Source organism: Schistocerca gregaria, chromosome 4, assembly GCF_023897955.1.
Source record: "Schistocerca gregaria isolate iqSchGreg1 chromosome 4, iqSchGreg1.2, whole genome shotgun sequence".
NCBI classification, from domain to species: Eukaryota; Metazoa; Arthropoda; class Insecta; order Orthoptera; family Acrididae; genus Schistocerca; species Schistocerca gregaria.
Window position 1 is genome coordinate 344,705,719 of NC_064923.1, and position 18,494 is coordinate 344,724,212.

At 43.9% G+C, this 18,494-nt stretch overlaps 1 protein-coding gene across 2 annotated transcripts in view; it reads right to left on the reverse strand.

The window, feature by feature from the left end:
- LOC126267414 (spondin-2-like) overlaps positions 1–18,494 on the reverse strand; it is a 233,143-nt gene that overhangs the window by 177,474 nt on the left and 37,175 nt on the right. The window lies entirely within an intron of this gene.

Below are 18,494 nucleotides of genomic sequence, written 5' to 3' on the forward strand. Positions count from 1 at the left end.
CCCTGACTAACATTAATCTATATGTTTCACAAATCACTTACCTCACAAAAATCTTCGTTACTCGAACTACTGCAATACAGCGAGCGCCACTACTGCCAACTAACTAAAAGATTCAAACTACGGAAGTCACTAACTACTGATAGGCATAGTTAGCAAATGAAAGATTTTAATAGAGAACAAACAATGTATTTACCTCACTAGTCATAATATATATAGCAGTTCATGACACCAATTCTTACAAATTTCAAAACTCCGCCATCTCTCTCCCCACGTCCACCACTGCTGGCGGCTCACCTCCAACTGCGCAACGCTACGCGCTGTTAACAGCCAACAGCCCAACGCTACAATGGCAGACAACAATGCAAAGCAGCCACAGACTGCACACGGCACAGCCAGTGATTTTTATACAGAGCGCTACGTGGCGGCGGCGTTACCAATAGAAAAACCTAAACAGCCTACTTACAGATTTTCTAAGCGATTTTTATTATTCCACTGTGGCGAGGTATTTTTGGTGTGTTGTTGCCCTACGGTAGAAAAACAGTGTTAGAAGCGCCATATGTGAAAATAACTAATCTCCAAACGATGAAATACAGCGTAAATAAATATGTGAGGTTAAGTGGTTATGGTATTTACGTCGAAAATTCCGCTCGATTTTGTAGCGAAGTTGCAGGATTGTATTTTTCGAATCTTCCTAAATATATCCAGCACTTACGTAATTTGAACATCACCATCTTGTGCAAAGCACCACACACACACACACACACACACACACACACAGACACACACACACACAAACAAACAAATACACACACCAAAAAGAATTTGCCACGTGTGAAGTTATCACAGAGATTGCAGATTTACAAACACAACAGTGTCTGAGACGTTCTCTCTCAGAGACATCACAATATACAGGTTGCTTTGATTTCACAGAATGACTGGTTTTAAAGAATAACATAACTTAATAAAATTAAAACACAAAGATAAACCTTACATTATGAGAGTATAATATTAAAATGAAGTTGACAGATGTTGTAACCAGCTTGTGTGAATGCTGCTTGTATGGTATTATGTAAATACTGTGCTATATCCAAGGAGCAACATAGAGGTCAGATAAAATGAATAATATGACAGTAACAATTGTATTAACATCTATCTATGGTGCACTGAAATTTTGAATCAAGTATAGTAGCAGTAATTATTTTTTTTCTACAACTTCGCAACAAAATCGAGCGGAATTTTCTACGTAAGTATCATAACCACTTAACCTCACATATTTATTTAGGCTGTATTTCATCGTTTGGAGGTTAGTTCTTTTCACATATGGCGCTTCTAACAATGTTTCTCTACCGTAGGGCAACAACACACCAAACATACTTCGCCACAGTGGAATAATAAAAATCGAAAACGGACGATAACGTAAAATGTATCTTGAAAATCATGTGAACAGCCGTCTGATGATGAACTTGCCAGTTCGAAACCGGTAACGGCGCTATTTACCTAAATAAATAGCAGTATTAATAGTGGCTGGTTGCTGTTTTCTTCTTTGTAAGAATTAACCTACATTATATGTCTACCATTTTCAATAATGGACCAGTTTCACAGTACGAAAGGTGGAAAAAGATCGTATAACATTAAATACGCTTTTACCTGGTCTGTTTTGATCTTACGTCCTGTAAAGAGGGGCCGTGACAGAAACTGGTAGACATATACTTTTCGAAATGATTTTTTTTTCCAAAAATATCAAGAGGATGTTTCAATACATCACTGATAAATTTTGAGAAATGATAAGTCACACAATGAGGATCATTTTCTTATACGCGTCCTTAATGTTGTAATAATGAACAAGTATAATTGTAGAAAATTTGTCATTTATTATTATTATGTATTTTCTGACAGTAATTTACATGAATGGTTCAGACTGCTCTCTGGATGAATACTTGCTACACACCATCACATTAATGCCCGTCCAACTCTAGAGAGTGTCAGAATTCTGCCGGATTCTGTGGAGCGCATCATTGATTCGGCCAGTCTGATCAGTTTTAGTGGCAATTGGCATAAAGTATAGCGTACTCTTGACATGTCGCAAAGAAAGTAATCAAGGGATGTCAAGTCAGGCGAACGTGCTGGTCGAGCAACAGGTCCTCCTCGTGCTGTCCATTGTTCCCCAACATCGAGTTAGATGTGAAGTGTGTTGCTGCTCCATTATGCTGGAACCAGAATCCTCTGCGCACGCCAAGCGGTAGATTGTCCAGAGGGTCCGTAAATGTGGTCTGTAGGAATTGTAAGTTACGAGGGTCACTCCAAAAGAAATGCACACTTTTTTTTTTTAATCCATCTTTTATTCTACATGTTTGAAGGTTTTACTGTGTGTAGATACATCCTTTAGGAACAATATTTCATTTCTCCACATTCAGCAGTTCCTAGATAACAGAACGCAGCATGTTATTCTCAATGGAGAGAAGTCTTCCGAAGTGAGAGTGATTTCAGGTGTGCCGCAGGGGAGTGTCATAGGACCATTGCTATTCACAATATACATAAATGACCTGGTGGATGACATCGGAAGTTCACTGAGGCTTTTTGCAGATGATGCTGTGGTGTATCGAGAGGTTGCAACAATGGAAAATTGTACTGAAATGCAGGAGGATCTGCAGCGAATTTACGCATGGTGCACGGAAAGGCAATTGAATCTCAATCCAGACAAGTGTAATATGATGCGAATACATAGAAAGATAGGTCCCTTATCATTTAGCTACAAAATAACAGGTCAGCAACTGGAAGCAGTTAATTCCATAAATTATCCAGGAGTACGCATTAGGAGTGATTTAAAATGGAATGATCATATACAGTTGATCGTCGGTAAAGCAGATGCCAGACTGAGATTCATTGGAAGAATCCTAAGGAAATGCGATCCGACAACAAAGGAAGTAGGTTACAGTACGCTTGTTCGCCCACTGCTTGAATACTGCTCAGCAGTGTGGGATCCGCACCAGATAGGGTTGACAGAAGAGATAAAGAAGATCCAACGGAGAGCAGCGCGCTTCGTTACAGGATCATTTAGTAATCGCGAAAGCGTTACGGAGATGATAGATAAACTCCAGTGGAAGACTCTGCAGGAGAGACGCTCAGTAGCTCGGTACGGGCTTTTGTTAAAGCTCCGAGAACATACCTTCACCGAAGAGTCAAGCAGTATATTGCTCCCTCCTACGTATATCTCGCGAAGAGACCATGAGGATAAAATCAGAGAGATTAGAGCCCACACAGAAGCATACCGACAATCCTTCTTTCCACGTACAATACGAGACTGGAATAGAAGGGAGAACCGATAGAGGTACTCAGGGTACCCTCCGCCATACATCGTCAGGTGGCTTGCGAAGCATCGATGTAGATGTAGATGTAGATGTAGATAACATCCACCCCTCTCAACTGCCTTACGCCATCTTGAAACCAACGCCTGTATACCCGCAACGTAAAATTCTGGACCAATCTGTTGGAGGCACTGTTAGGCACCGTGCACAAGGGAGTCATCTTCAAACCTTGTTCCACAAAGAGAGTCTTTCAGTTTCCCAAAGAGATGATAGTCATGCGGTGTCAGGTCAGGACTGTAAGGCGGGTGTTTCAGTGTTGTCCATCCGAGTTTTGTGATCACTTCCATGGTTTTTTGACTAACATGTGGCCGTGCGTTGTCGTGCAACAGCAAAACATCCTGCTTTTGCCGATGTGATCGAACACGACTCAGTCGAGCTTGAAGTTTCTTCAGTATCATCACATATGCATCAGAATTTATGGTGGTTCCACTTGGCATGATGTTCACACGCAAGAGTCCCTCAGAATCCAAAAATACCATAGCCATAACTTTTCCAGCAGAAGGTGTGGCTCTGAATTTTTTTCTTGGGTGAATTTGGATAATGCCACTCCATTGATTGCCTCTACGTCTCTGGTGAAAAATGATGGAGCCATGTTTCATCACCTGTCACAATTCTTCCAAGAAATTCATCTCCACCATTCTCGTACTGTTCCATAAGTTCACTGCATACCGCTTTTCTTGTTTCTTTGTGAGCCACTGTCAGCATCCTGGGAACCCACCTGGCGCAAACCTTTTTTAACGCCAACACTTTCAGTATTCTGCAAACACGTCCTTCCCCTATCCCAACGTAGTGTGACAATTCGTTCACTGTGATGCGTCTGTCAGCAGTCATCAATTCATTAACTCTCTGCACATTGTCTGGTGTGTGTGCAGTGCGAGGCATGCCGCTGCGAGAACAATCCTCAATATTGCCGTGTCCGCTTTCATCACGTAACCTGCTTGCACACCGACTAACTGTACTGCGATCGACAGCAGCATCTCCATACACCTTTTTCATCCTCTTGTGGATGTTTCCCACTGTCTCGTTTTCACACACAGGAATTCTATGACATCACGTTACTTCTGATGAACGTCAAGTGTAGCAGCCATCTTGAATACATGCTATGACGGCGCCACTCAGGGGAACAGGTTGAACTAAGTTTGAAAACAAGTGGGAATGATGTACCTACACACTGTAAAACTTTCACACATGCACAATGAAAACTGTATTTTTACAAAAATAGTGTGCATTTCTTTTGGAGTGACCCTCATAGGTGCTCCTTTCAACCTAGATGGCAGTACTACAGCTTCTATAAGATGATTATCCACAAATCTCGCCAGCATGTTTGCGGAGAACTTTTGTTGCGGTGATCTACAACAACCGCATGCGGGTTATCATAGTCCTAAATGTGGCTGTTCTTGCTGTTAAAAAAACCGTCACATGTAAATAAGGCCTAATCTGTAAATAAAACTTGTGTGTGGAAATCAACATACTCACTTTGTGGTGTATAAATCACTGCACAAACTGCGTATGATGTGGGTAATCAGCTGGTCCTAGAACCTTCATCCGTTGAAAACTGTACGCGTATAGGTTGTACTCCGGCAGTATTCTCCAAGGAAATCCTTCAGCTTTTCTCATAGCATGGGATATGGCATGCATGCTGCTTGAAGGGTCATTGATAAATCTACGGATCATATCACCTTCAAAATCTGTTGTACTCACGTCATGTCTACCACCACCAACATGCCGAGGTCGCAAACTCATTGTTTCTCGTGAGAACTCATAAATTGCAACAAAGGTACTGTGGTGTGAGTATAAACTAAACGATTTTCGTAGGTATGAAGAGCTTTCCCTCCTTTTCCCTTCTCCTCATCGTAATGCATAATCATATCAATGAGCTTAGCAGATCCATACTCCATGTTTCATTGAGTACTAACAACAAGAGAACCTGAATTGGTGTGCAACACAAGCTGAATTCAGCACTGGAAAGATGTATGTCGCTGAAGTACAATGTTTCAATAACACAAGCTGAGTGACAGGACTGGTATAACTCAAGAGAATAACAACCTCGCTCGGAGCCGCGCAGCAGGTCTCTAGGCGCACTAAAACTTATATGTTCCTCAACAAAGATAATGACCTATCATCCGTCAAAGTTTGTCGGTGAGGTCCTAAAACACCCTGTATACCGGGTGCACCCCTTAATAGTCGTTAGGCAGGTTTTCTCTGATGTTTCGTGGGGATGTTTGCAGTTGTGTTTTTGCAATGTGAAGCTGGAGTCAGCCCAAATAAACACTGCTCATCAGGCCTTCATGTAACGCCCATTGTCGACAGAAAGCGTGGGTTTTTTTGTGCCCAGCGTTGAAGCAGCTTGCAGAGGATATATTGCTTTCCATGCAGCTAAGAGGAGAAGAGATGCATATGAACTTCTTCATCATTTATTATGTCCTTCCACAAGATGCAGTTTTGTGTCAATGGCTCAACAGTGTTACAGCGTGACGATTGTCAGCGGCTCATACATAAGTATTGTGAATGTTGACCATTCATTGTTAGGAAAGTACATACACTAAAAAATGTAGCACGAGTGCATAGTTTTACAGTTTTTTTTTCAGCGATGGAAGTATCTCCATGGTAGGAGATGTCATCTGGGGCATCATTGGCAGTAATCAGGAAGCCCATAGCTTCATTTTTGTTGACATAGAAGCAGAGAAAGGTACACCGACTGCGCTGCGTCCAATGACGACACTGGAGATAACAGTGGTATCATGCTTTCAAAGTTCTGTATATAACATTCTTAAGGTTGAATCAAAGTGGTGACTCTGAGGGTAATGAACATTGGCAGATGCCATTCTTCATCTTCAAGCAGGCTCAACACCTGGCATGATGGAACGGTGTACCATTGGACACACAACATGATCGCTTTGGTCTGAACAGTCTGCTATTTGGTCAGCAGTAGTTACATTTCTGAAGCGTTAAGGTCCATGGCCTTGCCCCATCTTCAACGCCTCCATGACACTAACTTTCAACAAGATAACAGTAGACCAGCTTTGCTATTGCTGTCTGGCTTACCTCGGTGCAGAGGGTGTTAGAGCTTTTCATTAGCCACCACATTTTCCATGTCTCCCTATTTAAACATCTGGGTGTTGAAAACCTATCATGTCACCACACACCAGCCACTGTAATTGACAAAATCTGGCGTAGATCTGAGGCACCATAGAATGACATTGTCTAAGCTCAGTTCGATACCCAGCCGAGTTGGTGCCAAAGATGGAAGCTCTGTGTGCTAAATTTCGCACCACGTACATCTCCAAATCACCTACACATTTAATCATGTATTCTTCCTAATGCATGTTAGAAAAAGTCTAGAAATCAGATGGTATGGTCGGATATAATTTGTACAAATACACACCATCGACGGATACGGAAATGATTAAAGTTGCAACTCTCTGACGTTACCAGAGTGTATTAGAGAGTATGTGTTTGTTACCAAGCCTAGTAGGTACATAAAGAGCGAGGACAGCGTCAGATGTTGGATGATCGCTGTGAACAACACGGAGATGCCACGTACTCATCTGAGACAGCGTTATCAGTACCTGGCAAGGTCGAAATGGGCGTCATTGTGGGTCTCCTTTTGTCCAGCTGGTCAAATCGTGAAATAACATAGAATTTTTTTGGACCTTTGGGTATGAAAGAGGCCCAATGTTGGACTGCATGGAAACGTGTCGACAAGATTATTTATCGTCAAGGTTCTGCTCGATCATCTCTGCCCACCACAACGCTTCACATGTGCACTTGCCGTTTGAGAACAATTTATGGTCTCAGTGCAACAGTCTGTGTCATCCTTCATCACTGATCGGAGGCTAGCAACCATTAACACCGCAAACAGTTGCGTTTGGTATGGTGTACTGACCGGAAAGCATGAACTGCTGACGAACGGCATCGGAATGTGTTCGGCAATGATTCACGATTGTAAACTACCACACACGACCGTTTTCGGCGAATATGGCGGCGACCTGCGGAATATTCCCATCCTTTCAATGTTTTGGAGAGGTACAGCGGTGTGATTCCTTGTGTCTTGGTGCGGAGAGCCAGTGGGCAGGATTTCAGGTCAGAGCTGTTAGTGTATGACGGAATGACGGAACAACAAAAACTTAACGGACCTTCTGCATGCTGCGTCCTCAGCTGTTACCTCCCATGCTGCAGTACTGTTCTTCCATTTTTCAAAACAACATTTCTCACCCAAAAATGGCACAGGTATCTGTGAACTGTCCAGCAAGATCTCCAGACACGTCCCTGATAGTACACCGACAACAACAAAAATCCCAGCGCCAAGAAATAATCAGTGTAGAGTAATGACGCTTTGGGAATACATTTATCTAGGTAACATATTTCAGTGATTCACGTTGCAAGATCACAGGTTATTGCAAGTTCCAGAAAAATTGTAGCACATATGAAATCTGGTACATTCATAGCCGACCAGAATGTTGAATGCATGTACAAACATGCATGCATTGTGTCGGATGTCAGTTTGTGGGATGGATGGTTTAAATCGTAGAGGGACACCAAGAGATGAATAAGTAAGCAGATTCAGCAGAATGTAAGTTGCATTAGTTATTTGGAGATGAAGGGCCTTGCGCCGTGCAGTGTAGCATGAAGAGCTATATCAAATCAGTCTTCAGACTTCATAACAGCAACAACTTGCATGAATATCAAGAGCTCAGATGGAAACCCAGTTCTAAGCAAAGAAGGGAAAGCAGAAAGGTGGAAGGAGTATATAGAGGGTCTATACAAGGGCGATGTCCTTAAGGACAATATTATAGAAATGGAAGAGAATGTCGATGAAGATGAAATGGGAGATATGATACTGCATGAAGAGTTTGACAGAGCACTGAAAGACCTAAGTCGAAACAAGGCCCCGGGAGTAGACAATATTCCATTAGAACTACTGACAGCCTTGGGAGAGCCAGTCCTGACAAAACTCTACCATCCGGTAGCATATAATAATTCCAATCCCAAAGAAAGCAGGTGTTGACAGATGTGAAAATTACCGAACTATCGGTTTAATAAACCACTGTTACAAAATACTAACACGAATTCTTTGCAGACGAATGGGAAAACTAGTAGAACCTGACCACGGGGAAGATCGGTTTGGATTCCGTAGAAATGTTGGAACACGTGAGGCAATACTGACTCTACGACGTATCTTAGAAAATAGATTAAGGAAAGGCAAACCTACGTTTCTAGCATTTGTAGGCTTAGAGAAAGCATTTGACAATGTTGACCGGAATAATCTCTTTCAAATTCTGAAGATGGCAGGCGTAAAATACAGGGAGTGAAAGGCTATTTACAATTTGTACAGAAACCAGATGGCAGTTATAAGAGTCGAGGGACATGAAAGGGAAGCAGTGGTTGGGAAGGGAGTGAGACAGAGTTGTAGCCTCTCCCCGATGTTATTTAATCTGTATATTGAGCAAGCAGTAAGGAAAAAGAAAGAAAAATTTGGAGTAGGAATTAAAATACACGGAGAAGAAATAAAAACTTTGATGTTCGCCGATGACATTGTAATTCTGTCAGAGACAGTAAAAGTCCTGGAAGAGCAGCTGAACGGAATGGACATGGTCTTGAAAGGAGGATATAAGATGAACACCAACAAAAGCAAAACGAGAATAATGGAATTTAGTCGAAATAAATCGGGTGATGCTGCGGGAAAGGTAAGGAAAGCATTTCTGAAGAAGAGAAATTTGTTAACATCGAGTATTGATTTAAGTGTCAGGAAGTCGTTTCTGAAAGTATTTGTATGGGGTGTAGCCATGTGTGGAAGTGAAATATGGATGATAAATAGTTTGGACATGAATAGAATAGAATCTTTCGAAATGTGGTGCCACAGAACAATGCCGAAGATTGGATGGGTAGATCACACAACTAATGAGGAGGTACTGAATAGAATTGGAGAGAAGAGAAATTTGAGGGCACAACTTGACTAGAAGAAGGGATCGGTTGGTAGGGCATATTCTGAGGCATCAGGGGATCACCAATTTAGCATTGGAGGGCAGCGTGGAGCGTAAAAATCGCAGAGGGAGAGCAAGAGATGAATACTCTAAACAGATTCAGAAGGAAGTAGGTTGCAATAGGTTCTGGGAGATGAAGAACCTTGCACAGGTGAGAGCATCATGGAGAGCTGCATCAAACCAGTCTCTGGACTGAAGACCACAACAATAACAACAACAGTAACAACATTCTTATGCGACCGGCGTGAAACTTGAATAGATGTCATCTTACAGATGTAGAAACAGGCCAAGGAAGTTTCGTTTATCCTGTGCTCCTCCTTCATGGTGGTGGGATTTTTTTCCCATTAATGTATGTGTGGCTTCAACTCGGGCGTCAATTCCATGCTAGTGCCTGTATGTGGGTTATCATGGGCCCATTACAACAACTGTCGGCCACCTTGCCTTAGAAGAGGGTACAACTGCTCTGTGACACCCTTCCCAACCAAATGATGCATCCAGGCCACAGGGGATGCCACTTTATACTGATAAATAGGTTCATATTCCCAAATTCCTTGTTTGACTCTATTTCGTTATCACTGAAATAACATCCCATATCACCTCAGCTCGTGAAGTCTCTTTCCCTCCTCCCATTTCGGGCACTTGACTTTTTATGCTTTGTCAGGCAGTGCATACTCTTATGCAAAATAAGTAAGACTTCGTTCTTTGTTTTCCTTCATGGTGTCGTAGTTTTAACTGCGAGCAGTGTAGCAGTAAATGTCGCTGCAGCTGTTAGTTTCGCAGTCTGCGCGACGGCTCTGGCGAAAGACTCTCTGAGACCTTTGCGAATTGTGGCAGCGACGGCACGGAGCAGTAAGTGGTGTCCCTGAGTCGGAGTTGCGAATTCGTCTCCCCACTTTGGACGGCACCGCGGCGAGCCCACAGCGGACAGCCTTGGTTCGGTAACGTAACCCAGTAGTTAGCGGCTGAATGAGAGACTGCCCGGAAGCGCAGCGTGCGGTCAGACGGCGCGCCGGCCTCGCCAGCTGATTCACACGAGGAGTGGCCGCTGCGAGGTCCACCGGGCAGGCGTCAATGGGCGACGCCGAACCAGCCGGGCTGAATGGCACGCCAGCCTTGGGCCGCAGCAGACCCGCTGGCTGCAGCTGCAGCCGAACCGCTAGCGAGCGCTGCCAGTAGTAGCCCTGGAGAACCTTCCCTGGAAGCCGTCCGCCACGAAAGTTTAATGCCGCGCAACTGTAACAGCCTCCAGGCCATTCATGAAGGCCACCACCCAACTGTACCAACAGAAACTTCAGATGATCGTCTTCGGAGATCTATAATGAAAAATCTACCACGGTCTGATTTCGACGTGGAACATTTGGCCTCCTCTTCCAGAGGTTCTAGTCGCACAGATTTCGGCTATAGCCGGCCTCTGTGACCGAGCTGTTCTAGGCGCTTCAGTCCGGAACCGCGCTGCTGCTACGGTCGCAGGTTCGAATATTGCCTCAGGCATCGATGTGTGTGATGTCCTTACGTTCGTTAGGTTTAAGTAGTTCTAAGTCTAGGGGACTGATGACCTCAGATGTTAAGTCCCATAGTGCTTAGAGCCATTTCGGCTATATTTTACTTCCGACATTGTTTTAGTCACACTCACGCGTCTCTGCCGCTATTTTTTTCCTGAACATACGTATCGGAGAGCTGTACCGAAGAAGAAGACTGGATGGCTGGAAAGATTCCCGTGAGAAGAGGCGTCAGACAAGGAGACACAAACTCACGTACGTTACTCACATTGGTTCTGGATGATGTGTTCAAGGGTCTGTCCTGAGCACATGACGGCTTCAGCATAGATGTAAAATGTCTCAACCGTCTTCGCTTTGTATTTGGTATCATCCTCTTTAGCACCGATACGAACGGTCAACAATGGTCCGAGAATTCAAAGATACTTCCCAAGCTGTAGGCCTCAAAATCAACCTTCAAACGACCAAAGCTATGAGTCTGTCTCCAACGAAAACCATGCTCTGGATGTACAAAACGAAGACGCTTATCTGGTACATAACATCGAACTTGGAGAAGATAAACAGACAGCAGAGATCGCCAGGTCTCACCTCTACGATATTAGGATACTTCCATTAATTAGATGGTTGTTTTTCTTTAGAATCGGGACCCCCCTCTTCCCCTGGTGAGATTTGGTGCCATGTGGTGCCCCCTTCCTCTCCCTCACGTGAGGTTTAGCCAGTAGTAGAGTAAAAATAAAAATGATTTTTTGTTTCAAACACTGATTAAAACTAATAAAACCATATTTTGTTTATAAAGTGTATTAAACAGTGTTTTTAAAATTTAGTTAAAACGCTTTATTTTAAGTGTGCCAACCCTACATAGTATTCAGACGACAGAGAGACAGGTACAGAGGGACAAAGAGGCTCCACGAAAACAGTATAAAGCGTTTTGACGGATCCCAAAAAATTACCTTTTATTCGTATACTAATTAAACATCTCTGAACATTTACTTACTTTGCGGACAACAATGTTTATACATTTCTCTGAACCTTATAATTACTTAGCTTTCCAGCCTCCAGATTTATGTGATCACATAGAGAATTCTCGTTGGTAGACTTCAGCTTACCTTCCATCCACATTCGAATAATTTGTCGCTCGCACTGTGTTTCGACTAGTCGGCTTGGCTCTTCACATGCGCCAATGTGTATGTTCTGATACAAATTCATGCTGAGCACAATAACATAGGCTTTTATGTTAATTGTAGAATATCACGACTATGTCACAGAAAACAGTGATTTCAGACGACACCACGAATAAATCCAACACTTGTGCAGCATTTGTTTCAAACCGGAGAATGCGCGGCAACCACAAGTGTAACGCATACAGTTCAGTTCAGAGAGGCGATAAAGATTGGTAGGCACTTACGCTCGTGATTAATTACATTCAACAAAATGTCATCCGTTACAGTAATGTATATACTCTGAGATTTTCATTGCCCCCTTCCGTGTAAAATGTGATTTGGTGAGATTCTGACGGACTCCTGCCCCCTCCAATCACACCATTCCGAACTCACGTAATTAATGGACGTATCCTTAGGGAAACTCGGTTACGTTCTTCGCAGAGAGGTTTATTTTACTCGTACATGCATTATGCCATTTTACATACGAGGTCCGAACACACACTCATAACAAGCAGCGCAAATCGTGTCCGATTCTGTCAAAAGTGGATAGAGGGACCAATGCTTGGAGTGAGTCTGACAGAGGATCAAGAACGAAGAGACAAGGAGAACGGCTTCTGTGACGTTGTCCAGAGGATATCAAAACTGAAATGGCGTGATCAAGAGGAACATGAAACAGACCAAACGCCGATGAAGAGACGTCTGGAGGAATCAAAGAGAAGTGTCGGACATCCTCTGGCAAGATGGACAGACGACGTCCAACCACATGCGGGAAGAAACTGAATCCAGACCGCCCATCAAAGCTCGACATGGAATTCTCTGAAAGAGGCCACTGTTTAGCACTGTACACCTACAATGAAGAAGAAGAAGAAGACGAAGAAGAAACAAGGCAATGAAGAAGGGTAGCACAGTAATGCCGTCGTGAAAATTTTCTGAAGTTCTAGTCACATACATTTCTGCTATATTTTACTTCCGACATTGTTGTTAATCACACTTTCTATCGTTACTCGTATTTTCTGCTACCTTTTAGAAGATATAATTAGCAACGATACCTTTAAGACCCACAACCAATCCCGAAGTGAGATTTTACTCACTCTTTATGTGAAGAGGAAAAGAAAGAGAAGGATTTAAATTCCCATCAATGAGAACGTGGGGAAAGAATCTGACAGGGGCCATATGACGGAATCATCCCGTTGACGCCGACTTAAGGAAATCACAAACACCATCTAGTCTGTCAGGTCGGTATTCGAACGCCCGTCCTCCCAAAAAATACGAGAGATTACAAACGTAGGTCTGCCTTTCTTCAACCAAAGACATCATACGGTCGGCAGTTCCTTCGGAACGGAATCTAATTTTCCCTAATGTTGGTTTTTACCAGTCTTTTTTCCATTTTTCTGTAAAAATTAGTCAGTATTTTATAATCATCATTCATTAAATTGCTGTCAAAACTACACTAAAGATGCGTTCAGAAACGTAAGGAAGAAGTTTTTTCCTTCATTCACTAAGTGCGAGAATAAAGGCAATCTAAACTGATGGTCACAACTGAGAATTGGTGACACACCGCAAATGGAACTGGATTTTTGGCTTTCCGCGAGTAGTGGTTTGGGAAGGAAGTCTTTCTAAGCACATTTCGAGGCCTGATACACTTTCATTGTGATTGATGATTCCACCTACGATGTTGGAAATTTGCGGTGAGGACTATGGATCAAACTGCTGCGGTCATCGGTCCCTAGGCTTACGCATTACTTAATCCAACACACACACCCAGGCCGGCCAGAGTGGCCGAGCTGTTCTAGGCGCTACAGTGTGGAACCGCGCGACCGCTACGGTCGCAGGTTCGAATCCAGCCGCGGGCATGGATGTGTGTGATGTTCTTAGGTTAGTTAGGTTTAAGTAGTTCTAAGTTCTAGGGGGCTGACGACCTCAGCAGTTAAGTCCCATAGTGCTCAGAGCCATTGGAACCATTTGAACACACACACAGGCCCGAGGGAGGACTCGAACCTCCGACGGGGGGAGCCGCGCGAACCATGACAAGAAGCGTCAGACAGCATGGCTACCCCGCGCGGCATCTACGAAGTCAATCAGACCACAACCACCAGAAGTTCTCAGCGCTCAGTACGTAAACATTACATTGCTGGTTCAACATATCTGAATGGTGTGCGCTGATGTCACTTCATATCATTTCATCTTCACTGGCTACGTGCCTTCCAATTTATTCATTGCAGTTCAGTGCGTTTAATTTACTCACTGTATCTATAAAGTATAAAAAACTGCGATGTGTGTGTGTTTGTGACGTTCATGACAATGTGAGCCGGCCGGGGTGGTCGAGCGGTTCTGGGCGCTACAGTTTGGAACCGCGCGACCGCTACGGTCGCAGGTTCGAATCCTGCCTCGGGCATGGATGTGTGTGATGTCCTTAGGTTAGTTAGGTTTAAGCAGTTCTATGTTCTAGAGGACTGATGACCTTAGAAGTTAAGTCCCATAGTGCTCAGAGCCATTTGAACCATTTTTTGACAACGTGAGAGTAAAAGCAAGCTGAAACCCTGTGCCAATAGCCAGCATTCTCCTCTCTAATAGCACAAATAGGGCTTAACCTAACGTTCCGACCCAACCAAATGATCACCATTAACAGTACCACACGCCCTCGCACAAAGAGACACTGCGGAAATACCAGGAATTTAATCCACGTCATGGAACCAAAGTCCGATTGTATGCAAGTACCACTACCCTTTCTCCCCTTGGCAACCTGATATTGAGAGTGAAATTTCTGCCCTCAACAAGACTCGAACCGACTTCGTCCGAGTCGAACGCCAATGTGTTCCTTAGCGACCTGAGTTGCGAGGCATTGCTGACTCTACGACTTGACTTAGTAGACTCACTGAAGTAAGACAGCATCTGTTTACATCATTTGTAGATTTAGAGAATGTTTCTGATCAGTTTGGCTGGAAAACACTTTCTGAAACTCTGAAGGTAGCAGGGAAGAGAGCGAGAAGTTATCTACGACACGTAAACAAACCAGTCTGTAGTTATAAGAGTCGAGGGACCTGAAAGAGAAAAGAACGGTGGATGGATTCGTTAACAGGAGTTTCGTAAGTCCACAGTATTAGAAAGACGGTTTGTCTGAGAGTCTTCACGATAATTAGCGCCACATGGTATGACGATCACTCCCATATTTCCCTTAAAAATCGAGCACGTCGGATCACGGAAGTGAAGCGTTGTCGGGCTTGGCTAACATTTGGATGAGTGATCATCTGATGTGCCGAGTGCTGTTGGCAATAGGGATGCACTGCATGTGTGGCCAATTGAGGAGCTGGTTGAACGAGTTCAAATGGCTCTGAGCACTATGGGACTTAACATCTATGGTCATCAGTCCCTTAGAACTTAGAACTACTTAAACCTAACTAACTAACACCCAGCCATCACGAGGCAGAGAAAATCCCTGACCCCTCCGGGAATCGAACCCGGGCGCGGGAAGCGAGAACGCTACCGCACGACCACGAGCTGCGGACACTTGCTTGAACGAGAAGACGGGCTAGAACGTGTGCGTGCTGATAGTCCGACTGATACTAACAGTTCGTGTTGACACGTCTGGGCTCAAAAGCCGTCGCTTCTGTACCGCGGTAGATGTACGACCTGCCACCGCCGCCGTTGCAGTACGACGTACGTGGCGGGCGTCTGTACTCTGTGGACGTCCTGAACCTCGTCTACGTGTGTGAGAATGTTCACGTGACCACTGATACTAGCATCGTTGCACAACTGACGCAGCCCGCCCAACTTGTGTGACAGTTCTCCGGGAGGGCCGTCCCGCCACTCGGAAGGTCACCATTTGATCCCTGTTGGCTGTACGAAGCACGAGTGGGTTCCCGTGGCATTGTTGCCTGCTTCCTTCGCACGTGTGCACCACACTGAGCCATCTGTCTACGAGTACTTCCTGTTAAAGGGTAGACACAGATGGCACTCTGGTAGGTATCCCGCTACGATGTCTATTGGCGGACGACGTTGAAACCATTATCAGAACATCTCCTATCCCCCAGGTTCCATATGCCATGATCGGATCAAAATTGACGTCTTCTTTCCAGGTGTACTAACGTTTTTCTGGCAGTATATACCGACATAAGAAGAGAATATAAAATCATATATTTCCGAATACTCTAAAATGCGACTCGGAGCTTGGTGAACATAGATGGCGGCGCACGAAATGTGTTACCATTTTGTTTTTGAATATAAACTTTATTGTCAATACAATGTGAAAGGAACATATACTACAATGAAGAGCCATCCATGGAGATTTGTTCTAACCCAGAACATGCTCAATATCTCCACCATTTCGTTTCCTAACTTCCTTCAAACGAACACTGATGTTAGTGATTACCCTACGGCACATGTATTCCGTAATTTCATTGCAAGCTTGAAGAATAAGTCTTCTAAACTCCATTAAATCACGTGGGCGTTTCGGGAACATTTTTCCCTTGCGGTACCCCCAAAGAAAAAAGTCACATCGATTGAGGTCTGTACAGTTGGGGGGCCAATTTTGTCCGTCATTGAAGCGACCTGGAAACCTGAGTGAAATGATCCGCATGTCTAAATGCTCGTGTAAAAACTCCAACATAGCGTTTGCAGTATGTGGCCTCGCTCCAGCTTGCATGAACAACTGCGTGTTGAAGGGCAAGGCAGTAGCAAGAAGCTGTGGAATGAAGCTATTGCGAAGCTCTGGAAATAGCTGCCCACGCTGTAAGCCTCGGAGCATAATGTTGTCGTTTATGAAGCACTTGTGTGTTTTCAGTGGTCCAAAAGCCTACGTTTTGCTTGTTGACCATACCGTCTAAATGAAAATGCACCTCGTCTGAAAACCAAACGTTGTTGAGAGTTTCTTCCCTATCCTCCGCCCACTGAGCAAACAGTAGTCTCTGCTGCTTGTGTTCTTCAGTGAGCTTCTGTGTACAGGTCATCTTGTATGGGCACATATGGAGGTCGCTTTTAAGAATGCGTTGAACAGAGCGTCTGGATATTCCCAGTTGCACTGCTGCCTTTCTACACGATTTTCCGGGACTTCTCTGCACAGCAACTCGTACCGCTTCAATAGTCCGCAGCTCGTGGTCGTGCGGTAGCGTTCTCGCTTCCCGCGCCCAAGTTCCCGGGTTCGATTCCCGGCGGGGTCAGAGATTTTCTCTGGCTCGTGATGACTGGGTGTTGTGTGAAGTCCTTAGGTTAATTAGGTTTAAGTAGTTGTAAGTTCTAGGGGACTGATGACCATAGATGTTAAGTCCCATAATGCTCCGAGCCATTCTTGAACCGCTTCAATATTCTCCGGCGAACAAACAGGCTTAGGCCGAAGTCGCTTCGCTTCCAATACTGTTCCTTATTGTACAAATTTATCGTACAACCTGTGGATGGTCTTCTTGCAAGGGACCCATCGTGTGTTAAACTGTTGTCGAAAACGCCTCTAAGTCACAGAAGGCTTTTCGTTTCATGAAAAAGTAACACAATTGCCGATCGTTTCTGTATCGTCAGTCTTCCATTGTCAGCAATTGCTGCTTACTAGTCTCCTAGCGGCAGTATGGTGAATTACACGTCGTTTCGTAACTCATTTGTTTTTCCAAGCTCTGCTGGTACTGCTGCAGAGATCCCAGCGGGATATCTAATGTGCGCCGTAAATTGTAAAAGAAACAATTGGTAACACATTTCGTGCGCCACCCTGTATTTATACCTATCGCTTTTGGATGAAGACCATATTCGTGAAACTCGTGTAAGGAAGTATGTTGTTCAGATCAGTGTATAATATAGACTGGTAGCAAGTAAAACAGGACCGTTTGCTACCGGTTTCACTATGAAGGGATGAGTTTAGGTCGCAAAATGTGCACTGAAGTGTGTGCATTACAATGCTCAGCCTGCGTCCGTAATCCACACGGGCCACATGACTGAAACACATTGAAAATGCTAAATAACTGCGCGTGTGCTTCGTAGACTACGTGTTGATATGTACGAAATGCTATGGCAAGTTCAAGAACCTTAGGAAGCAATTAAGAAACCATTAGTTGTAAGCTTATCTCTGTGACTACACAGTTATTAAGAACTTCCCAGTAACAGCTGGGAAATTTTCATCAGATTAACAAACAAATCATAAACTGAATCAGTTGACCAAAATAACATCTAAGAGCAATTTGCTTTAACAAGCTTATGCTATCTGAGTGTCATCGTCCGCATTCTGAGAAAACACTGATGCTTGTAAACAACAAATACTTAAAACAGAAGTAGCTTTCTTAATTAAACATCGTCGGACGATTTTCAATGGGTCACCGCTACTGTGAAACTTTTTTTCACAAATAGTTACGGAATTCTGCACAATGTTTACTCTCATTAGTTGTGAAAGACAAGTGGCAGAAGAAAACAGCTGCGTTATATCTCGTACACACATTAGTCATCAAATAATCTGCATTACGTCACTTGTCACTACTCAGTGCAAAACGGCTTATGTTGTGCCTCTTCCACTGC